Here is a 20,548-nt window from a genome sequence, read left to right on the forward strand (position 1 = left end):
AACAGACGTTCTCCATACCAATCTTTAATCCAGAAACGTAGGTACATACTTTTAATGAGCTTCACCAGTGGAGTAAGACAAGAGTCCAAGGAAGACTAAGAGTTGAAGGGTTTAAAAAAAGTTGAAATAAACTTTTGAGTCAGTCAAATCTAACCAAATCAGAAAAGTGTGAAGATATCCACAGACACTGTAATACAGAGCACTGATCCAAGATGATTGAGAGTGGTTTGAAAGAGTAGTCTATAGTGTGACTAAACTGTAGTGTGCACCATATAAGGACTGTTATATCGGTTAAGAACAGAAGTTTCCGTCAGTACAGCTTGCCAATCGTCTGACAGAATTAGCATAGTGCTAATAAGCAAGCGCCAGTTCCCCTACCTGCTCAGTGGTGAGCCGTGATCGTATAGTGGTCAGTACTCTGCGTTGTGGCCGCAGCAACCCCGGTTCGAATCCGGGTCACGGCAGGGCTTTTGAGATTTTACACACACATGAAAACCCACACGCATTACTTCCCCCAGTCCAGTCTCTTACTCTTGAAAATTAAATCCACTTTAACCCTCACAAAATGTGCCTCTCCCCCCACATTTCAGTAAGCTTATCATACTTCCAAATACACCACAGGGACAAAAGTATTGGGACATCTGCACATAACACTGACGAGGGCTTCAATGACATCCCATTCAAACATTCCGGCTTTAATATGGAGTTGTTCAACCCTTAATTGCTACAACAGCTTCCACTGCTCTAGGAAGGCTTTCTGAAAGATGGTGGAGTGTGTTCATGTGAGGATTTGCCCATTGATCTAGAAGAGCATTTGTTAGGTCACCCACTTGTTTTAGACCAGAGGGCTTGGTTCCTGTTGTAATTCAGACCTGAATTTAGGGGTCTATGCCCACTCCTGAAAACAACCCCATAGCATTTTCCCATCTCCACCAAATTTACAGTGGTCACAATGCAGTCAGGCAGGTAAAATTCTCCTGAAACTGGGCAAATTGTGACTGGTCCATAAGCTAGCATTAGTTGAGTTTTTTGTTTTAATACTAAAACCTCAAGCATGACATTGAGTGTGTGTAATCACAGTAAATAAGTAAGCTGGTTTCTAATGGATATTGTGCATAATAAACTGTTCCCATACCGGGAGTCGAACCCGGGCCGCCTGGGTGAAAACCAGGAATCCTAACCGCTAGACCATATGGGACAGACAAGAGAGAGCTGCTCATTGACATGGTTCTCTCCAGATATTTCAAGACCACTACCTAATGGTAGGATTTTTCTCTAGTGCTTCTTTGAAAACAGTAAATCATCATGCTGCGCTACTTTACTGAAAATCAAATGTGTTGTGTTAGTGGATGTTTTACAGATTTTCTTTTCTTTATAATAAAGAAGGGTCCCACTTAATAGGACAGCTCTAAGCTAAATGACTGCTTAGGATATACAAGCCCTACAAAGCACTCACGAGTTTCATGTAGGGATGCCAGCTGAATTGTGGTTTGAGACAGCTGGAAAAAGGGGAAAATGCTATTAAAATCAGTGTTAGTCAGAGTGATTTACTTTAGGAATGATCTGTGTTAAGTAAGCTGCATGTTAACTGCTCATGGAGTAATAAACAGAGTCAGATCCGGAGTGAGAAGTTCAGTGTGGTGGTGATGGGGCTTACTTTGTCCTTTGTGATGATGTTTTGTAAAAGTGTAAAATACATCTGAGTTTAAAGCAGTTTGATTTCTTCGTCTTTATCTTCAACAGATGTTCTCTATACCAATCTTTAATCCAGAAACGTAGGTACATACTTTTAATGAGCTTCACCAATGGAGTAAGACAAGATTCCAAGGAAGACTAAGAGTTGAAGGGTTTAAAAAAAGTTGAAATAAACTTTTGAGTCAGTCAAATCTAACCAAATCAGAAAAGTGTGAAGATATCCACAGACACTGTAATACAGAGCACTGATCCAAGATGATTGAGAGTGGTTTGAAAGAGTAGTCTATAGTGTGACTAAACTGTAGTGTGCACCATATAAGGACTGTTATATCGGTTAAGAACAGAAGTTTCCGTCAGTACAGCTTGCCAATCGTCTGACAGAATTAGCATAGTGCTAATAAGCAAGCGCCAGTTCCCCTACCTGCTCAGTGGTGAGCCGTGATCGTATAGTGGTCGGTACTCTGCGTTGTGGCCGCAGCAACCCCGGTTCGAATCCGGGTCACGGCAGGGCTTTTGAGATTTTACACACACATGAAAACCCACACGCATTACTTCCCCCAGTCCAGTCTCTTACTCTTGAAAATTAAATCCACTTTAACCCTCACAAAATGTGCCTCTCCCCCCACATTTCAGTAAGCTTATCATACTTCCAAATACACCACAGGGACAAAAGTATTGGGACATCTGCACATAACACTGACGAGGGCTTCAATGACATCCCATTCAAACATTCCGGCTTTAATATGGAGTTGTTCAACCCTTAATTGCTACAACAGCTTCCACTGCTCTAGGAAGGCTTTCTGAAAGATGGTGGAGTGTGTTCATGTGAGGATTTGCCCATTGATCTAGAAGAGCATTTGTTAGGTCACCCACTTGTTTTAGACCAGAGGGCTTGGTTCCTGTTGTAATTCAGACCTGAATTTAGGGGTCTATGCCCACTCCTGAAAACAACCCCATAGCATTTTCCCATCTCCACCAAATTTACAGTGGTCACAATGCAGTCAGGCAGGTAAAATTCTCCTGAAACTGGGCAAATTGTGACTGGTCCATAAGCTAGCATTAGTTGAGTTTTTTGTTTTAATACTAAAACCTCAAGCATGACATTGAGTGTGTGTAATCACAGTAAATAAGTAAGCTGGTTTCTAATGGATATTGTGCATAATAAACTGTTCCCATACCGGGAGTCGAACCCGGGCCGCCTGGGTAAAAACCAGGAATCCTAACCGCTAGACCATATGGGACAGACAAGAGAGAGCTGCTCATTGACATGGTTCTCTCCAGATATTTCAAGACCACTACCTAATGGTAGGATTTTTCTCAAGTGCTTCTTTGAAAACAGTAAATCATCATGCTGCACTACTTTACTGAAAATCAAATGTGTTGTGTTAGTGGATGTTTTACAGATTTTCTTTTCTTTATAGTAAAGAAGGGTCCCACTTAATAGGACAGCTCTAAACTAAATGACTGCTTAGGATATACAAGCCCTACAAAGCACTCACGAGTTTCATGTAGGGATGCCAGCTGAATTGTGGCTTGAGACAGCTGGAAAAAGGGGAAAATGCTATTAAAATCAGTGTTAGTCAGAGTGATTTACTTTAGGAATGATCTGTGTTAAGTAAGCTGCATGTTAACTGCTCATGGAGTAATAAACAGAGTCAGATCCGGAGTGAGAAGTTCAGTGTGGTGGTGATGGGGCTTACTTTGTCCTTTGTGATGATGTTTTGTAAAAGTGTAAAATACATCTGAGTTTAAAGCAGTTTGATTTCTTCGTCTTTTTCTTCAACAGACGTTCTCCATACCAATCTTTAATCCAGAAACGTAGGTACATACTTTTAATGAGCTTCACCAATGGAGTAAGACAAGATTCCAAGGAAGACTAAGAGTTGAAGGGTTTAAAAAAAGTTGAAATAAACTTTTGAGTCAGTCAAATCTAACCAAATCAGAAAAGTGTGAAGATATCCACAGACACTGTAATACAGAGCACTGATCCAAGATGATTGAGAGTGGTTTGAAAGAGTAGTCTATAGCGTGACTAAACTGTAGTGTGCACCATATAAGGACTGTTATATCGGTTAAGAACAGAAGTTTCCGTCAGTACAGCTTGCCAATCGTCTGACAGAATTAGCATAGTGCTAATAAGCAAGCGCCAATTCCCCTACCTGCTCAGTGGTGAGCCGTGATCGTATAGTGGTCAGTACTCTGCGTTGTGGCCGCAGCAACCCAGGTTCGAATCTGGGTCACGGCAGAGCTTTTGAGATTTTACACACACATGAAAACCCACACGCATTACTTCCCCCAGTCCAGTCTCTTACTGTTGAAAATTAAATCCACTTTAACCCTCACAAAATGTGCCTCTCCCCCCACATTTCAGTAAGCTTATCATACTTCCAAATACACCACAGGGACAAAAGTATTGGGACATCTGCACATAACACTGACGAGGGCTTCAATGACATCCCATTCAAACATTCCGGCTTTAATATGGAGTTGTTCAACCCTTAATTGCTACAACAGCTTCCACTGCTCTAGGAAGGCTTTCTGAAAGATGGTGGAGTGTGTTCATGTGAGGATTTGCCCATTGATCTAGAAGAGCATTTGTTAGGTCACCCACTTGTTTTAGACCAGAGGGCTTGGTTCCTGTTGTAATTCAGACCTGAATTTAGGGGTCTATGCCCACTCCTGAAAACAACCCCATAGCATTTTCCCATCTCCACCAAATTTACAGTGGTCACAATGCAGTCAGGCAGGTAAAATTCTCCTGAAACTGGGCAAATTGTGACTGGTCCATAAGCTAGCATTAGTTGAGTTTTTTGTTTTAATACTAAAACCTCAAGCATGACATTGAGTGTGTGTAATCACAGTAAATAAGTAAGCTGGTTTCTAATGGATATTGTGCATAATAAACTGTTCCCATACCGGGAGTCGAACCCGGGCCGCCTGGGTAAAAACCAGGAATCCTAACCGCTAGTCCATATGGGACAGACAAGAGAGAGCTGCTCATTGACATGGTTCTCTCCAGATATTTCAAGACCACTACCTAATGGTAGGATTTTTCTCAAGTGCTTCTTTGAAAACAGTAAATCATCATGCTGCACTACTTTACTGAAAATCAAATGTGTTGTGTTAGTGGATGTTTTACAGATTTTCTTTTCTTTATAGTAAAGAAGGGTCCCACTTAATAGGACAGCTCTAAACTAAATGACTGCTTAGGATATACAAGCCCTACAAAGCACTCACGAGTTTCATGTAGGGATGCCAGCTGAATTGTGGCTTGAGACAGCTGGAAAAAGGGGAAAATGCTATTAAAATCAGTGTTAGTCAGAGTGATTTACTTTAGGAATGATCTGTGTTAAGTAAGCTGCATGTTAACTGCTCATGGAGTAATAAACAGAGTCAGATCCGGAGTGAGAAGTTCAGTGTGGTGGTGATGGGGCTTACTTTGTCCTTTGTGATGATGTTTTGTAAAAGTGTAAAATACATCTGAGTTTAAAGCAGTTTGATTTCTTCGTCTTTTTCTTCAACAGACGTTCTCCATACCAATCTTTAATCCAGAAACGTAGGTACATACTTTTAATGAGCTTCACCAATGGAGTAAGACAAGATTCCAAGGAAGACTAAGAGTTGAAGGGTTTAAAAAAAGTTGAAATAAACTTTTGAGTCAGTCAAATCTAACCAAATCAGAAAAGTGTGAAGATATCCACAGACACTGTAATACAGAGCACTGATCCAAGATGATTGAGAGTGGTTTGAAAGAGTAGTCTATAGCGTGACTAAACTGTAGTGTGCACCATATAAGGACTGTTATATCGGTTAAGAACAGAAGTTTCCGTCAGTACAGCTTGCCAATCGTCTGACAGAATTAGCATAGTGCTAATAAGCAAGCGCCAATTCCCCTACCTGCTCAGTGGTGAGCCGTGATCGTATAGTGGTCAGTACTCTGCGTTGTGGCCGCAGCAACCCAGGTTCGAATCTGGGTCACGGCAGAGCTTTTGAGATTTTACACACACATGAAAACCCACACGCATTACTTCCCCCAGTCCAGTCTCTTACTGTTGAAAATTAAATCCACTTTAACCCTCACAAAATGTGCCTCTCCCCCCACATTTCAGTAAGCTTATCATACTTCCAAATACACCACAGGGACAAAAGTATTGGGACATCTGCACATAACACTGACGAGGGCTTCAATGACATCCCATTCAAACATTCCGGCTTTAATATGGAGTTGTTCAACCCTTAATTGCTACAACAGCTTCCACTGCTCTAGGAAGGCTTTCTGAAAGATGGTGGAGTGTGTTCATGTGAGGATTTGCCCATTGATCTAGAAGAGCATTTGTTAGGTCACCCACTTGTTTTAGACCAGAGGGCTTGGTTCCTGTTGTAATTCAGACCTGAATTTAGGGGTCTATGCCCACTCCTGAAAACAACCCCATAGCATTTTCCCATCTCCACCAAATTTACAGTGGTCACAATGCAGTCAGGCAGGTAAAATTCTCCTGAAACTGGGCAAATTGTGACTGGTCCATAAGCTAGCATTAGTTGAGTTTTTTGTTTTAATACTAAAACCTCAAGCATGACATTGAGTGTGTGTAATCACAGTAAATAAGTAAGCTGGTTTCTAATGGATATTGTGCATAATAAACTGTTCCCATACCGGGAGTCGAACCCGGGCCGCCTGGGTGAAAACCAGGAATCCTAACCGCTAGACCATATGGGACAGACAAGAGAGAGCTGCTCATTGACATGGTTCTCTCCAGATATTTCAAGACCACTACCTAATGGTAGGATTTTTCTCAAGTGCTTCTTTGAAAACAGTAAATCATCATGCTGCGCTACTTTACTGAAAATCAAATGTGTTGTGTTAGTGGATGTTTTACAGATTTTCTTTTCTTTATAGTAAAGAAGGGTCCCACTTAATAGGACAGCTCTAAGCTAAATGACTGCTTAGGATATACAAGCCCTACAAAGCACTCACGAGTTTCATGTAGGGATGCCAGCTGAATTGTGGCTTGAGACAGCTGGAAAAAGGGGAAAATGCTATTAAAATCAGTGTTAGTCAGAGTGATTTACTTTAGGAATGATCTGTGTTAAGTAAGCTGCATGTTAACTGCTCATGGAGTAATAAACAGAGTCAGATCCGGAGTGAGAAGTTCAGTGTGGTGGTGATGGGGCTTACTTTGTCCTTTGTGATGATGTTTTGTAAAAGTGTAAAATACATCTGAGTTTAAAGCAGTTTGATTTCTTCGTCTTTTTCTTCAACAGACGTTCTCCATACCAATCTTTAATCCAGAAACGTAGGTACATACTTTTAATGAGCTTCACCAATGGAGTAAGACAAGAGTCCAAGGAAGACTAAGAGTTGAAGGGTTTAAAAAAAGTTGAAATAAACTTTTGAGTCAGTCAAATCTAACCAAATCAGAAAAGTGTGAAGATATCCACAGACACTGTAATACAGAGCACTGATCAAAGATGATTGAGAGTGGTTTGAAAGAGTAGTCTATAGTGTGACTAAACTGTAGTGTGCACCATATAAGGACTGTTATATCGGTTAAGAACAGAAGTTTCCGTCAGTACAGCTTGCCAATCGTCTGACAGAATTAGCATAGTGCTAATAAGCAAGTGCCAGTTCCCCTACCTGCTCAGTGGTGAGCCGTGATCGTATAGTGCTCAGTACTCTGCGTTGTGGCCGCAGCAACCCCGGTTCGAATCCGGGTCACGGCAGGGCTTTTGAGATTTTACACACACTTGAAAACCCACACGCATTACTTCCCCCAGTCCAGTCTCTTACTCTTGAAAATTAAATCCACTTTAACCCTCACAAAATGTGCCTCTCCCCCCACATTTCAGTAAGCTTATCATACTTCCAAATACACCACAGGGACAAAAGTATTGGGACATCTGCACATAACACTGACGAGGGCTTCAATGACATCCCATTCAAACATTCCGGCTTTAATATGGAGTTGTTCAACCCTTAATTGCTACAACAGCTTCCACTGCTCTAGGAAGGCTTTCTGAAAGATGGTGGAGTGTGTTCATGTGAGGATTTGCCCATTGATCTAGAAGAGCATTTGTTAGGTCACCCACTTGTTTTAGACCAGAGGGCTTGGTTCCTGTTGTAATTCAGACCTGAATTTAGGGGTCTATGCCCACTCCTGAAAACAACCCCATAGCATTTTCCCATCTCCACCAAATTTACAGTGGTCACAATGCAGTCAGGCAGGTAAAATTCACCTGAAACTGGGCAAATTGTGACTGGTCCATAAGCTAGCATTAGTTGAGTTTTTTGTTTTAATACTAAAACCTCAAGCATGACATTGAGTGTGTGTAATCACAGTAAATAAGTAAGCTGGTTTCTAATGGATATTGTGCATAATAAACTGTTCCCATACCGGGAGTCGAACCCGGGCCGCCTGGGTGAAAACCAGGAATCCTAACCGCTAGACCATATGGGACAGACAAGAGAGAGCTGCTCATTGACATGGTTCTCTCCAGATATTTCAAGACCACTACCTAATGGTAGGATTTTTCTCTAGTGCTTCTTTGAAAACAGTAAATCATCATGCTGCGCTACTTTACTGAAAATCAAATGTGTTGTGTTAGTGGATGTTTTACAGATTTTCTTTTCTTTATAATAAAGAAGGGTCCCACTTAATAGGACAGCTCTAAGCTAAATGACTGCTTAGGATATACAAGCCCTACAAAGCACTCACGAGTTTCATGTAGGGATGCCAGCTGAATTGTGGCTTGAGACAGCTGGAAAAAGGGGAAAATGCTATTAAAATCAGTGTTAGTCAGAGTGATTTACTTTAGGAATGATCTGTGTTAAGTAAGCTGCATGTTAACTGCTCATGGAGTAATAAACAGAGTCAGATCCGGAGTGAGAAGTTCAGTGTGGTGGTGATGGGGCTTACTTTGTCCTTTGTGATGATGTTTTGTAAAAGTGTAAAATACATCTGAGTTTAAAGCAGTTTGATTTCTTCGTCTTTTTCTTCAACAGACGTTCTCCATACCAATCTTTAATCCAGAAACGTAGGTACATACTTTTAATGAGCTTCACCAATGGAGTAAGACAAGAGTCCAAGGAAGACTAAGAGTTGAAGGGTTTAAAAAAAGTTGAAATAAACTTTTGAGTCAGTCAAATCTAACCAAATCAGAAAAGTGTGAAGATATCCACAGACACTGTAATACAGAGCACTGATCAAAGATGATTGAGAGTGGTTTGAAAGAGTAGTCTATAGTGTGACTAAACTGTAGTGTGCACCATATAAGGACTGTTATATCGGTTAAGAACAGAAGTTTCCGTCAGTACAGCTTGCCAATCGTCTGACAGAATTAGCATAGTGCTAATAAGCAAGTGCCAGTTCCCCTACCTGCTCAGTGGTGAGCCGTGATCGTATAGTGCTCAGTACTCTGCGTTGTGGCCGCAGCAACCCCGGTTCGAATCCGGGTCACGGCAGGGCTTTTGAGATTTTACACACACATGAAAACCCACACGCATTACTTCCCCCAGTCCAGTCTCTTACTCTTGAAAATTAAATCCACTTTAACCCTCACAAAATGTGCCTCTCCCCCCACATTTCAGTAAGCTTATCATACTTCCAAATACACCACAGGGACAAAAGTATTGGGACATCTGCACATAACACTGACGAGGGCTTCAATGACATCCCATTCAAACATTCCGGCTTTAATATGGAGTTGTTCAACCCTTAATTGCTACAACAGCTTCCACTGCTCTAGGAAGGCTTTCTGAAAGATGGTGGAGTGTGTTCATGTGAGGATTTGCCCATTGATCTAGAAGAGCATTTGTTAGGTCACCCACTTGTTTTAGACCAGAGGGCTTGGTTCCTGTTGTAATTCAGACCTGAATTTAGGGGTCTATGCCCACTCCTGAAAACAACCCCATAGCATTTTCCCATCTCCACCAAATTTACAGTGGTCACAATGCAGTCAGGCAGGTAAAATTCACCTGAAACTGGGCAAATTGTGACTGGTCCATAAGCTAGCATTAGTTGAGTTTTTTGTTTTAATAATAAAACCTCAAGCATGACATTGAGTGTGTGTAATCACAGTAAATAAGTAAGCTGGTTTCTAATGGATATTGTGCATAATAAACTGTTCCCATACCGGGAGTCGAACCCGGGCCGCCTGGGTGAAAACCAGGAATCCTAACCGCTAGACCATATGGGACAGACAAGAGAGAGCTGCTCATTGACATGGTTCTCTCCAGATATTTCAAGACCACTACCTAATGGTAGGATTTTTCTCAAGTGCTTCTTTGAAAACAGTAAATCATCATGCTGCGCTACTTTACTGAAAATCAAATGTGTTGTGTTAGTGGATGTTTTACAGATTTTCTTTTCTTTATAGTAAAGAAGGGTCCCACTTAATAGGACAGCTCTAAACTAAATGACTGCTTAGGATATACAAGCCCTACAAAGCACTCACGAGTTTCATGTAGGGATGCCAGCTGAATTGTGGCTTGAGACAGCTGGAAAAAGGGGAAAATGCTATTAAAATCAGTGTTAGTCAGAGTGATTTACTTTAGGAATGATCTGTGTTAAGTAAGCTGCATGTTAACTGCTCATGGAGTAATAAACAGAGTCAGATCCGGAGTGAGAAGTTCAGTGTGGTGGTGATGGGGCTTACTTTGTCCTTTGTGATGATGTTTTGTAAAAGTGTAAAATACATCTGAGTTTAAAGCAGTTTGATTTCTTCGTCTTTTTCTTCAACAGACGTTCTCCATACCAATCTTTAATCCAGAAACGTAGGTACATACTTTTAATGAGCTTCACCAATGGAGTAAGACAAGATTCCAAGGAAGACTAAGAGTTGAAGGGTTTAAAAAAAGTTGAAATAAACTTTTGAGTCAGTCAAATCTAACCAAATCAGAAAAGTGTGAAGATATCCACAGACACTGTAATACAGAGCACTGATCCAAGATGATTGAGAGTGGTTTGAAAGAGTAGTCTATAGTGTGACTAAACTGTAGTGTGCACCATATAAGGACTGTTATATCGGTTAAGAACAGAAGTTTCCGTCAGTACAGCTTGCCAATCGTCTGACAGAATTAGCATAGTGCTAATAAGCAAGCGCCAGTTCCCCTACCTGCTCAGTGGTGAGCCGTGATCGTATAGTGGTCAGTACTCTGCGTTGTGGCCGCAGCAACCCTGGTTCGAATCCGGGTCACGGCGGAGCTTTTGAGATTTTACACACACATGAAAACCCACACGCATTACTTCCCCCAGTCCAGTCTCTTACTGTTGAAAATTAAATCCACTTTAACCCTCACAAAATGTGCCTCTCCCCCCACATTTCAGTAAGCTTATCATACTTCCAAATACACCACAGGGACAAAAGTATTGGGACATCTGCACATAACACTGACGAGGGCTTCAATGACATCCCATTCAAACATTCCGGCTTTAATATGGAGTTGTTCAACCCTTAATTGCTACAACAGCTTCCACTGCTCTAGGAAGGCTTTCTGAAAGATGGTGGAGTGTGTTCATGTGAGGATTTGCCCATTGATCTAGAAGAGCATTTGTTAGGTCACCCACTTGTTTTAGACCAGAGGGCTTGGTTCCTGTTGTAATTCAGACCTGAATTTAGGGGTCTATGCCCACTCCTGAAAACAACCCCATAGCATTTTCCCATCTCCACCAAATTTACAGTGGTCACAATGCAGTCAGGCAGGTAAAATTCTCCTGAAACTGGGCAAATTGTGACTGGTCCATAAGCTAGCATTAGTTGAGTTTTTTGTTTTAATACTAAAACCTCAAGCATGACATTGAGTGTGTGTAATCACAGTAAATAAGTAAGCTGGTTTCTAATGGATATTGTGCATAATAAACTGTTCCCATACCGGGAGTCGAACCCGGGCCGCCTGGGTGAAAACCAGGAATCCTAACCGCTAGACCATATGGGACAGACAAGAGAGAGCTGCTCATTGACATGGTTCTCTCCAGATATTTCAAGACCACTACCTAATGGTAGGATTTTTCTCAAGTGCTTCTTTGAAAACAGTAAATCATCATGCTGCGCTACTTTACTGAAAATCAAATGTGTTGTGTTAGTGGATGTTTTACAGATTTTCTTTTCTTTATAGTAAAGAAGGGTCCCACTTAATAGGACAGCTCTAAACTAAATGACTGCTTAGGATATACAAGCCCTACAAAGCACTCACGAGTTTCATGTAGGGATGCCAGCTGAATTGTGGCTTGAGACAGCTGGAAAAAGGGGAAAATGCTATTAAAATCAGTGTTAGTCAGAGTGATTTACTTTAGGAATGATCTGTGTTAAGTAAGCTGCATGTTAACTGCTCATGGAGTAATAAACAGAGTCAGATCCGGAGTGAGAAGTTCAGTGTGGTGGTGATGGGGCTTACTTTGTCCTTTGTGATGATGTTTTGTAAAAGTGTAAAATACATCTGAGTTTAAAGCAGTTTGATTTCTTCGTCTTTTTCTTCAACAGACGTTCTCCATACCAATCTTTAATCCAGAAACGTAGGTACATACTTTTAATGAGCTTCACCAATGGAGTAAGACAAGATTCCAAGGAAGACTAAGAGTTGAAGGGTTTAAAAAAAGTTGAAATAAACTTTTGAGTCAGTCAAATCTAACCAAATCAGAAAAGTGTGAAGATATCCACAGACACTGTAATACAGAGCACTGATCAAAGATGATTGAGAGTGGTTTGAAAGAGTAGTCTATAGTGTGACTAAACTGTAGTGTGCACCATATAAGGACTGTTATATCGGTTAAGAACAGAAGTTTCCGTCAGTACAGCTTGCCAATCGTCTGACAGAATTAGCATAGTGCTAATAAGCAAGTGCCAGTTCCCCTACCTGCTCAGTGGTGAGCCGTGATCGTATAGTGCTCAGTACTCTGCGTTGTGGCCGCAGCAACCCCGGTTCGAATCCGGGTCACGGCAGGGCTTTTGAGATTTTACACACACATGAAAACCCACACGCATTACTTCCCCCAGTCCAGTCTCTTACTGTTGAAAATTAAATCCACTTTAATCCTCACAAAATGTGCCTCTCCCCCCACATTTCAGTAAGCTTATCATACTTCCAAATACACCACAGGGACAAAAGTATTGGGACATCTGCACATAACACTGACGAGGGCTTCAATGACATCCCATTCAAACATTCCGGCTTTAATATGGAGTTGTTCAACCCTTAATTGCTTCAACAGCTTCTACTGCTCTAGAAAGGCTTTCTGAAAGATGGTGGAGTGTGTTCATGTGAGGATTTGCCCATTGATCTAGAAGAGCATTTGTTAGGTCACCCACTTGTTTTAGACCAGAGGGCTTGGTTCCTGTTGTAATTCAGACCTGAATTTAGGGGTCTATGCCCACTCCTGAAAACAACCCCATAGCATTTTCCCATCTCCACCAAATTTACAGTGGTCACAATGCAGTCAGGCAGGTAAAATTCTCCTGAAACTGAGCAAATTGTGACTGGTCCATAAGCTAGCATTAGCTGAGTTTTTTGTTTTAATACTAAAACCTCAAGCATGACATTGAGTGTGTGTAATCACAGTAAATAAGTAAGCTGGTTTCTAATGGATATTGTGCATAATAAACTGTTCCCATACCGGGAGTCGAACCCGGGCCACCTGGGTGAAAACCAGGAATCCTAACCGCTAGACCATATGGGACAAACAAGAGAGAGCTGCTCATTGACATGGTTCTCTCCAGATATTTCAAGACCACTACCTAATGGTAGGATTTTTCTCAAGTGCTTCTTTGAAAATAGTAAATCATCATGCTGCGCTACTTTACTGAAAATCAAATGTGTTGTGTTAGTGGATGTTTTACAGATTTTCTTTTCTTTATAGTAAAGAAGGGTCCCACTTAATAGGACAGCTCTAAACTAAATGACTGCTTAGGATATACAAGCCCTACAAAGCACTCACGAGTTTCATGTAGGGATGCCAGCTGAATTGTGGCTTGAGACAGCTGGAAAAAGGGGAAAATGCTATTAAAATCAGTGTTAGTCAGAGTGATTTACTTTAGGAATGATCTGTGTTAAGTAAGCTGCATGTTAACTGCTCATGGAGTAATAAACAGAGTCAGATCCGGAGTGAGAAGTTCAGTGTGGTGGTGATGGGGCTTACTTTGTCCTTTGTGATGATGTTTTGTAAAAGTGTAAAATACATCTGAGTTTAAAGCAGTTTGATTTCTTCGTCTTTTTCTTCAACAGACGTTCTCCATACCAATCTTTAATCCAGAAACGTAGGTACATACTTTTAATGAGCTTCACCAATGGAGTAAGACAAGATTCCAAGGAAGACTAAGAGTTGAAGGGTTTAAAAAAAGTTGAAATAAACTTTTGAGTCAGTCAAATCTAACCAAATCAGAAAAGTGTGAAGATATCCACAGACACTGTAATACAGAGCACTGATCCAAGATGATTGAGAGTGGTTTGAAAGAGTAGTCTATAGTGTGACTAAACTGTAGTGTGCACCATATAAGGACTGTTATATCGGTTAAGAACAGAAGTTTCCGTCAGTACAGCTTGCCAATCGTCTGACAGAATTAGCATAGTGCTAATAAGCAAGCGCCAGTTTCCCTACCTGCTCAGTGGTGAACCGTGATCGTATAGCGGTCAGTACTCTGCGTTGTGGCCGCAGCAACCCCGGTTCGAATCCGGGTCACGGCAGGGCTTTTGAGATTTTACACACACATGAAAACCCACACGCATTACTTCCCCCAGTCCAGTCTCTTACTGTTGAAAATTAAATCCACTTTAACCCTCACAAAATGTGCCTCTCCCCCCACATTTCAGTAAGCTTATCATACTTCCAAATACACCACAGGGACAAAAGTATTGGGACATCTGCACATAACACTGACGAGGGCTTCAATGACATCCCATTCAAACATTCCGGCTTTAATATGGAGTTGTTCAACCCTTAATTGCTACAACAGCTTCCACTGCTCTAGGAAGGCTTTCTGAAAGATGGTGGAGTGTGTTCATGTGAGGATTTGCCCATTGATCTAGAAGAGCATTTGTTAGGTCACCCACTTGTTTTAGACCAGAGGGCTTGGTTCCTGTTGTAATTCAGACCTGAATTTAGGGGTCTATGCCCACTCCTGAAAACAACCCCATAGCATTTTCCCATCTCCACCAAATTTACAGTGGTCACAATGCAGTCAGGCAGGTAAAATTCTCCTGAAACTGGGCAAATTGTGACTGGTCCATAAGCTAGCATTAGTTGAGTTTTTTGTTTTAATACTAAAACCTCAAGCATGACATTGAGTGTGTGTAATCACAGTAAATAAGTAAGCTGGTTTTTAATGGATATTGTGCATAATAAACTGTTCCCATACCGGGAGTCGAACCCGGGCCGCCTGGGTGAAAACCAGGAATCCTAACCGCTAGACCATATGGGACAGACAAGAGAGAGCTGCTCATTGACATGGTTCTCTCCAGATATTTCAAGACCACTACCTAATGGTAGGATTTTTCTCAAGTGCTTCTTTGAAAACAGTAAATCATCATGCTGCGCTACTTTACTGAAAATCAAATGTGTTGTGTTAGTGGATGTTTTACAGATTTTCTTTTCTTTATAGTAAAGAAGGGTCCCACTTAATAGGACAGCTCTAAACTAAATGACTGCTTAGGATATACAAGCCCTACAAAGCACTCACGAGTTTCATGTAGGGATGCCAGCTGAATTGTGGCTTGAGACAGCTGGAAAAAGGGGAAAATGCTATTAAAATCAGTGTTAGTCAGAGTGATTTACTTTAGGAATGATCTGTGTTAAGTAAGCTGCATGTTAACTGCTAATGGAGTAATAAACAGAGTCAGATCCGGAGTGAGAAGTTCAGTGTGGTGGTGATGGGGCTTACTTTGTCCTTTGTGATGATGTTTTGTAAAAGTGTAAAATACATCTGAGTTTAAAGCAGTTTGATTTCTTCGTCTTTTTCTTCAACAGACGTTCTCCATACCAATCTTTAATCCAGAAACGTAGGTACATACTTTTAATGAGCTTCACCAATGGAGTAAGACAAGATTCCAAGGAAGACTAAGAGTTGAAGGGTTTAAAAAAAGTTGAAATAAACTTTTGAGTCAGTCAAATCTAACCAAATCAGAAAAGTGTGAAGATATCCACAGACACTGTAATACAGAGCACTGATCAAAGATGATTGAGAGTGGTTTGAAAGAGTAGTCTATAGTGTGACTAAACTGTAGTGTGCACCATATAAGGACTGTTATATCGGTTAAGAACAGAAGTTTCCGTCAGTACAGCTTGCCAATCGTCTGACAGAATTAGCATAGTGCTAATAAGCAAGCGCCAGTTCCCCTACCTGCTCAGTGGTGAGCCGTGATCGTATAGTGGTCAGTACTCTGCGTTGTGGCCGCAGCAGCCCCGGTTCGAATCCGGGTCACCGCAGGGCTTTTGAGATTTTACACACACATGAAAACCCACACGCATTACTTCCCCCAGTCCAGTCTCTTACTGTTGAAAATTAAATCCACTTTAACCCTCACAAAATGTGCCTCTCCCCCCACATTTCAGTAAGCTTATCATACTTCCAAATACACCACAGGGACAAAAGTATTGGGACATCTGCACATAACACTGACGAGGGCTTCAATGACATCCCATTCAAACATTCCGGCTTTAATATGGAGTTGTTCAACCCTTAATTGCTACAACAGCTTCCACTGCTCTAGGAAGGCTTTCTGAAAGATGGTGGAGTGTGTTCATGTGAGGATTTGCCCATTGATCTAGAAGAGCATTTGTTAGGTCACCCACTTGTTTTAGACCAGAGGGCTTGGTTCCTGTTGTAATTCAGACCTGAATTTAGGGGTCTATGCCCACTCCTGAAAACAACCCCATAGCATTTTCCCATCTCCACCAAATTTACAGTGGTCACAATGCAGTCAGGCAGGTAAAATTCTCCTGAAACTGAGCAAATTGTGACTGGTCCATAAGCTAGCATTAGTTGAGTTTTTTGTTTTAATACTAAAACCTCAAGCATGACATTGAGTGTGTGTAATCACAGTAAATAAGTAAGCTGGTTTCTAATGGATATTGTGCATAATAAACTGTTCCCATACCGGGAGTCGAACCCGGGCCGCCTGGGTGAAAACCAGGAATCCTAACCGCTAGACCATATGGGACAGACAAGAGAGAGCTGCTCATTGACATGGTTCTCTCCAGATATTTCAAGACCACTACCTAATGGTAGGATTTTTCTCAAGTGCTTCTTTGAAAACAGTAAATCATCATGCTGCGCTACTTTACTGAAAATCAAATGTGTTGTGTTAGTGGATGTTTTACAGATTTTCTTTTCTTTATAGTAAAGAAGGGTCCCACTTAATAGGACAGCTCTAAGCTAAATGACTGCTTAGGATATACAAGCCCTACAAAGCACTCACGAGTTTCATGTAGGGATGCCAGCTGAATTGTGTCTTGAGAAAGCTGGAAAAAGGGGAAAATGCTATTAAAATCAGTGTTAGTCAGAGTGATTTACTTTAGGAATGATCTGTGTTAAGTAAGCTGCATGTTAACTGCTCATGGAGTAATAAACAGAGTCAGATCCGGAGTGAGAAGTTCAGTGTGGTGGTGATGGGGCTTACTTTGTCCTTTGTGATGATGTTTTGTAAAAGTGTAAAATACATCTGAGTTTAAAGCAGTTTGATTTCTTCGTCTTTTTCTTCAACAGACGTTCTCCATACCAATCTTTAATCCAGAAACGTAGGTACATACTTTTAATGAGCTTCACCAATGGAATAAGACAAGAGTCCAAGGAAGACTAAGAGTTGAAGGGTTTAAAAAAAGTTGAAATAAACTTTTGAGTCAGTCAAATCTAACCAAATCAGAAAAGTGTGAAGATATCCACAGACACTGTAATACAGAGCACTGGTCCAAGATGATTGAGAGTGGTTTGAAAGAGTAGTCTATAGTGTGACTAAACTGTAGTGTGCACCATATAAGGACTGTTATATCGGTTAAGAACAGAAGTTTCCGTCAGTACAGCTTGCCAATCGTCTGACAGAATTAGCATAGTGCTAATAAGCAAGCACCAGTTCCCCTACCTGCTCAGTGGTGAGCCGTGATCGTATAGTGGTCAGTACTCTGCGTTGTGGCCGCAGCAACCCCGGTTCGAATCCGTGTCACGGCAGGGCTTTTGAGATTTTACACACACATGAAAACCCACACGCATTACTTCCCCCAGTCCAGTCTCTTACTCTTGAAAATTAAATCCACTTTAACCCTCACAAAATGTGCCTCTCCCCCCACATTTCAGTAAGCTTATCATACTTCCAAATACACCACAGGGACAAAAGTATTGGGACATCTGCACATAACACTGACGAGGGCTTCAATGACATCCCATTCAAACATTCCGGCTTTAATATGGAGTTGTTCAACCCTTAATTGCTACAACAGCTTCCACTGCTCTAGGAAGGCTTTCTGAAAGATGGTGGAGTGTGTTCATGTGAGGATTTGCCCATTGATCTAGAAGAGCATTTGTTAGGTCACCCACTTGTTTTAGACCAGAGGGCTTGGTTCCTGTTGTAATTCAGACCTGAATTTAGGGGTCTATGCCCACTCCTGAAAACAACCCCATAGCATTTTCCCATCTCCACCAAATTTACAGTGGTCACAATGCAGTCAGGCAGGTAAAATTCTCCTGAAACTGGGCAAATTGTGACTGGTCCATAAGCTAGCATTAGTTGAGTTTTTTGTTTTAATACTAAAACCTCAAGCATGACATTGAGTGTGTGTAATCACAGTAAATAAGTAAGCTGGTTTCTAATGGATATTGTGCATAATAAACTGTTCCCATACCGGGAGTCGAACCCGGGCCGCCTGGGTGAAAACCAGGAATCCTAACCGCTAGACCATATGGGACAGACAAGAGAGAGCTGCTCATTGACATGGTTCTCTCCAGATATTTCAAGACCACTACCTAATGGTAGGATTTTTCTCAAGTGCTTCTTTGAAAACAGTAAATCATCATGCTGCGCTACTTTACTGAAAATCAAATGTGTTGTGTTAGTGGATGTTTTACAGATTTTCTTTTCTTTATAGTAAAGAAGGGTCCCACTTAATAGGACAGCTCTAAGCTAAATGACTGCTTAGGATATACAAGCCCTACAAAGCACTCACGAGTTTCATGTAGGGATGCCAGCTGAATTGTGTCTTGAGACAGCTGGAAAAAGGGGAAAATGCTATTAAAATCAGTGTTAGTCAGAGTGATTTACTTTAGGAATGATCTGTGTTAAGTAAGCTGCATGTTAACTGCTCATGGAGTAATAAACAGAGTCAGATCCGGAGTGAGAAGTTCAGTGTGGTGGTGATGGGGCTTACTTTGTCCTTTGTGATGATGTTTTGTAAAAGTGTAAAATACATCTGAGTTTAAAGCAGTTTGATTTCTTCGTCTTTTTCTTCAACAGACGTTCTCCATACCAATCTTTAATCCAGAAACGTAGGTACATACTTTTAATGAGCTTCACCAATGGAATAAGACAAGAGTCCAAGGAAGACTAAGAGTTGAAGGGTTTAAAAAAAGTTGAAATAAACTTTTGAGTCAGTCAAATCTAACCAAATCAGAAAAGTGTGAAGATATCCACAGACACTGTAATACAGAGCACTGATCCAAGATGATTGAGAGTGGTTTGAAAGAGTAGTCTATAGTGTGACTAAACTGTAGTGTGCACCATATAAGGACTGTTATATCGGATAAGAACAGAAGTTTCCGTCAGTACAGCTTGCCAATCGTCTGACAGAATTAGCATAGTGCTAATAAGCAAGCACCAGTTCCCCTACCTGCTCAGTGGTGAGCCGTGATCGTATAGTGCTCAGTACTCTGCGTTGTGGCCGCAGCAACCCCGGTTCGAATCCGTGTCACGGCAGGGCTTTTGAGATTTTACACACACATGAAAACCCACACGCATTACTTCCCCCAGTCCAGTCTCTTACTCTTGAAAATTAAATCCACTTTAACCCTCACAAAATGTGCCTCTCCCCCCACATTTCAGTAAGATTATCATACTTCCAAATACACCACAGGGACAAAAGTATTGGGACATCTGCACATAACACTGACGAGGGCTTCAATGACATCCCATTCAAACATTCCGGCTTTAATATGGAGTTGTTCAACCCTTAATTGCTACAACAGCTTCCACTGCTCTAGGAAGGCTTTCTGAAAGATGGTGGAGTGTGTTCATGTGAGGATTTGCCCATTGATCTAGAAGAGCATTTGTTAGGTCACCCACTTGTTTTAGACCAGAGGGCTTGGTTCCTGTTGTAATTCAGACCTGAATTTAGGGGTCTATGCCCACTCCTGAAAACAACCCCATAGCATTTTCCCATCTCCACCAAATTTACAGTGGTCACAATGCAGTCAGGCAGGTAAAATTCTCCTGAAACTGGGCAAATTGTGACTGGTCCATAAGCTAGCATTAGTTGAGTTTTTTGTTTTAATACTAAAACCTCAAGCATGACATTGAGTGTGTGTAATCACAGTAAATAAGTAAGCTGGTTTTTAATGGATATTGTGCATAATAAACTGTTCCCATACCGGGAGTCGAACCCGGGCCGCCTGGGTGAAAACCAGGAATCCTAACCGCTAGACCATATGGGACAGACAAGAGAGAGCTGCTCATTGACATGGTTCTCTCCAGATATTTCAAGACCACTACCTAATGGTAGGATTTTTCTCAAGTGCTTCTTTGAAAACAGTAAATCATCATGCTGCGCTACTTTACTGAAAATCAAATGTGTTGTGTTAGTGGATGTTTTACAGATTTTCTTTTCTTTATAGTAAAGAAGGGTCCCACTTAATAGGACAGCTCTAAGCTAAATGACTGCTTAGG

At 41.3% G+C, this 20,548-nt stretch overlaps 12 non-coding genes across 12 annotated transcripts; 1 reads left to right on the forward strand and 11 right to left on the reverse strand.

Moving 5' to 3' along the window:
- Positions 1-392: 392 nt before the first annotated feature.
- Positions 393-464, forward strand: trnah-gug (transfer RNA histidin (anticodon GUG)). The gene has a single exon. It is a non-coding gene; the product is annotated as a tRNA-His (tRNA).
- A 662-nt stretch (positions 465-1,126) lies between these two features.
- Positions 1,127-1,198, reverse strand: trnae-uuc (transfer RNA glutamic acid (anticodon UUC)). The gene has a single exon. It is a non-coding gene; the product is annotated as a tRNA-Glu (tRNA).
- Positions 1,199-2,864: 1,666 nt separating this feature from the next.
- On the reverse strand, positions 2,865-2,936 carry trnak-uuu (transfer RNA lysine (anticodon UUU)). Its single transcript has one exon. It is a non-coding gene; the product is annotated as a tRNA-Lys (tRNA).
- Positions 2,937-6,340: 3,404 nt separating this feature from the next.
- trnae-uuc (transfer RNA glutamic acid (anticodon UUC)) lies at positions 6,341-6,412 on the reverse strand. The gene has a single exon. It is a non-coding gene; the product is annotated as a tRNA-Glu (tRNA).
- A 1,666-nt stretch (positions 6,413-8,078) lies between these two features.
- On the reverse strand, positions 8,079-8,150 carry trnae-uuc (transfer RNA glutamic acid (anticodon UUC)). Its single transcript has one exon. It is a non-coding gene; the product is annotated as a tRNA-Glu (tRNA).
- Positions 8,151-9,816: 1,666 nt separating this feature from the next.
- Positions 9,817-9,888, reverse strand: trnae-uuc (transfer RNA glutamic acid (anticodon UUC)). The gene has a single exon. It is a non-coding gene; the product is annotated as a tRNA-Glu (tRNA).
- A 1,666-nt stretch (positions 9,889-11,554) lies between these two features.
- On the reverse strand, positions 11,555-11,626 carry trnae-uuc (transfer RNA glutamic acid (anticodon UUC)). The gene has a single exon. It is a non-coding gene; the product is annotated as a tRNA-Glu (tRNA).
- A 1,666-nt stretch (positions 11,627-13,292) lies between these two features.
- On the reverse strand, positions 13,293-13,364 carry trnae-uuc (transfer RNA glutamic acid (anticodon UUC)). The gene has a single exon. It is a non-coding gene; the product is annotated as a tRNA-Glu (tRNA).
- A 1,666-nt stretch (positions 13,365-15,030) lies between these two features.
- On the reverse strand, positions 15,031-15,102 carry trnae-uuc (transfer RNA glutamic acid (anticodon UUC)). The gene has a single exon. It is a non-coding gene; the product is annotated as a tRNA-Glu (tRNA).
- A 1,666-nt stretch (positions 15,103-16,768) lies between these two features.
- On the reverse strand, positions 16,769-16,840 carry trnae-uuc (transfer RNA glutamic acid (anticodon UUC)). Its single transcript has one exon. It is a non-coding gene; the product is annotated as a tRNA-Glu (tRNA).
- Positions 16,841-18,506: 1,666 nt separating this feature from the next.
- Positions 18,507-18,578, reverse strand: trnae-uuc (transfer RNA glutamic acid (anticodon UUC)). The gene has a single exon. It is a non-coding gene; the product is annotated as a tRNA-Glu (tRNA).
- Positions 18,579-20,244: 1,666 nt separating this feature from the next.
- On the reverse strand, positions 20,245-20,316 carry trnae-uuc (transfer RNA glutamic acid (anticodon UUC)). Its single transcript has one exon. It is a non-coding gene; the product is annotated as a tRNA-Glu (tRNA).
- Positions 20,317-20,548: the final 232 nt, after the last annotated feature.

The sequence above is a fragment of the Salminus brasiliensis genome, chromosome 1 (genome assembly GCF_030463535.1).
Source record: "Salminus brasiliensis chromosome 1, fSalBra1.hap2, whole genome shotgun sequence".
Taxonomy (NCBI): domain Eukaryota; kingdom Metazoa; phylum Chordata; class Actinopteri; order Characiformes; family Bryconidae; genus Salminus; species Salminus brasiliensis.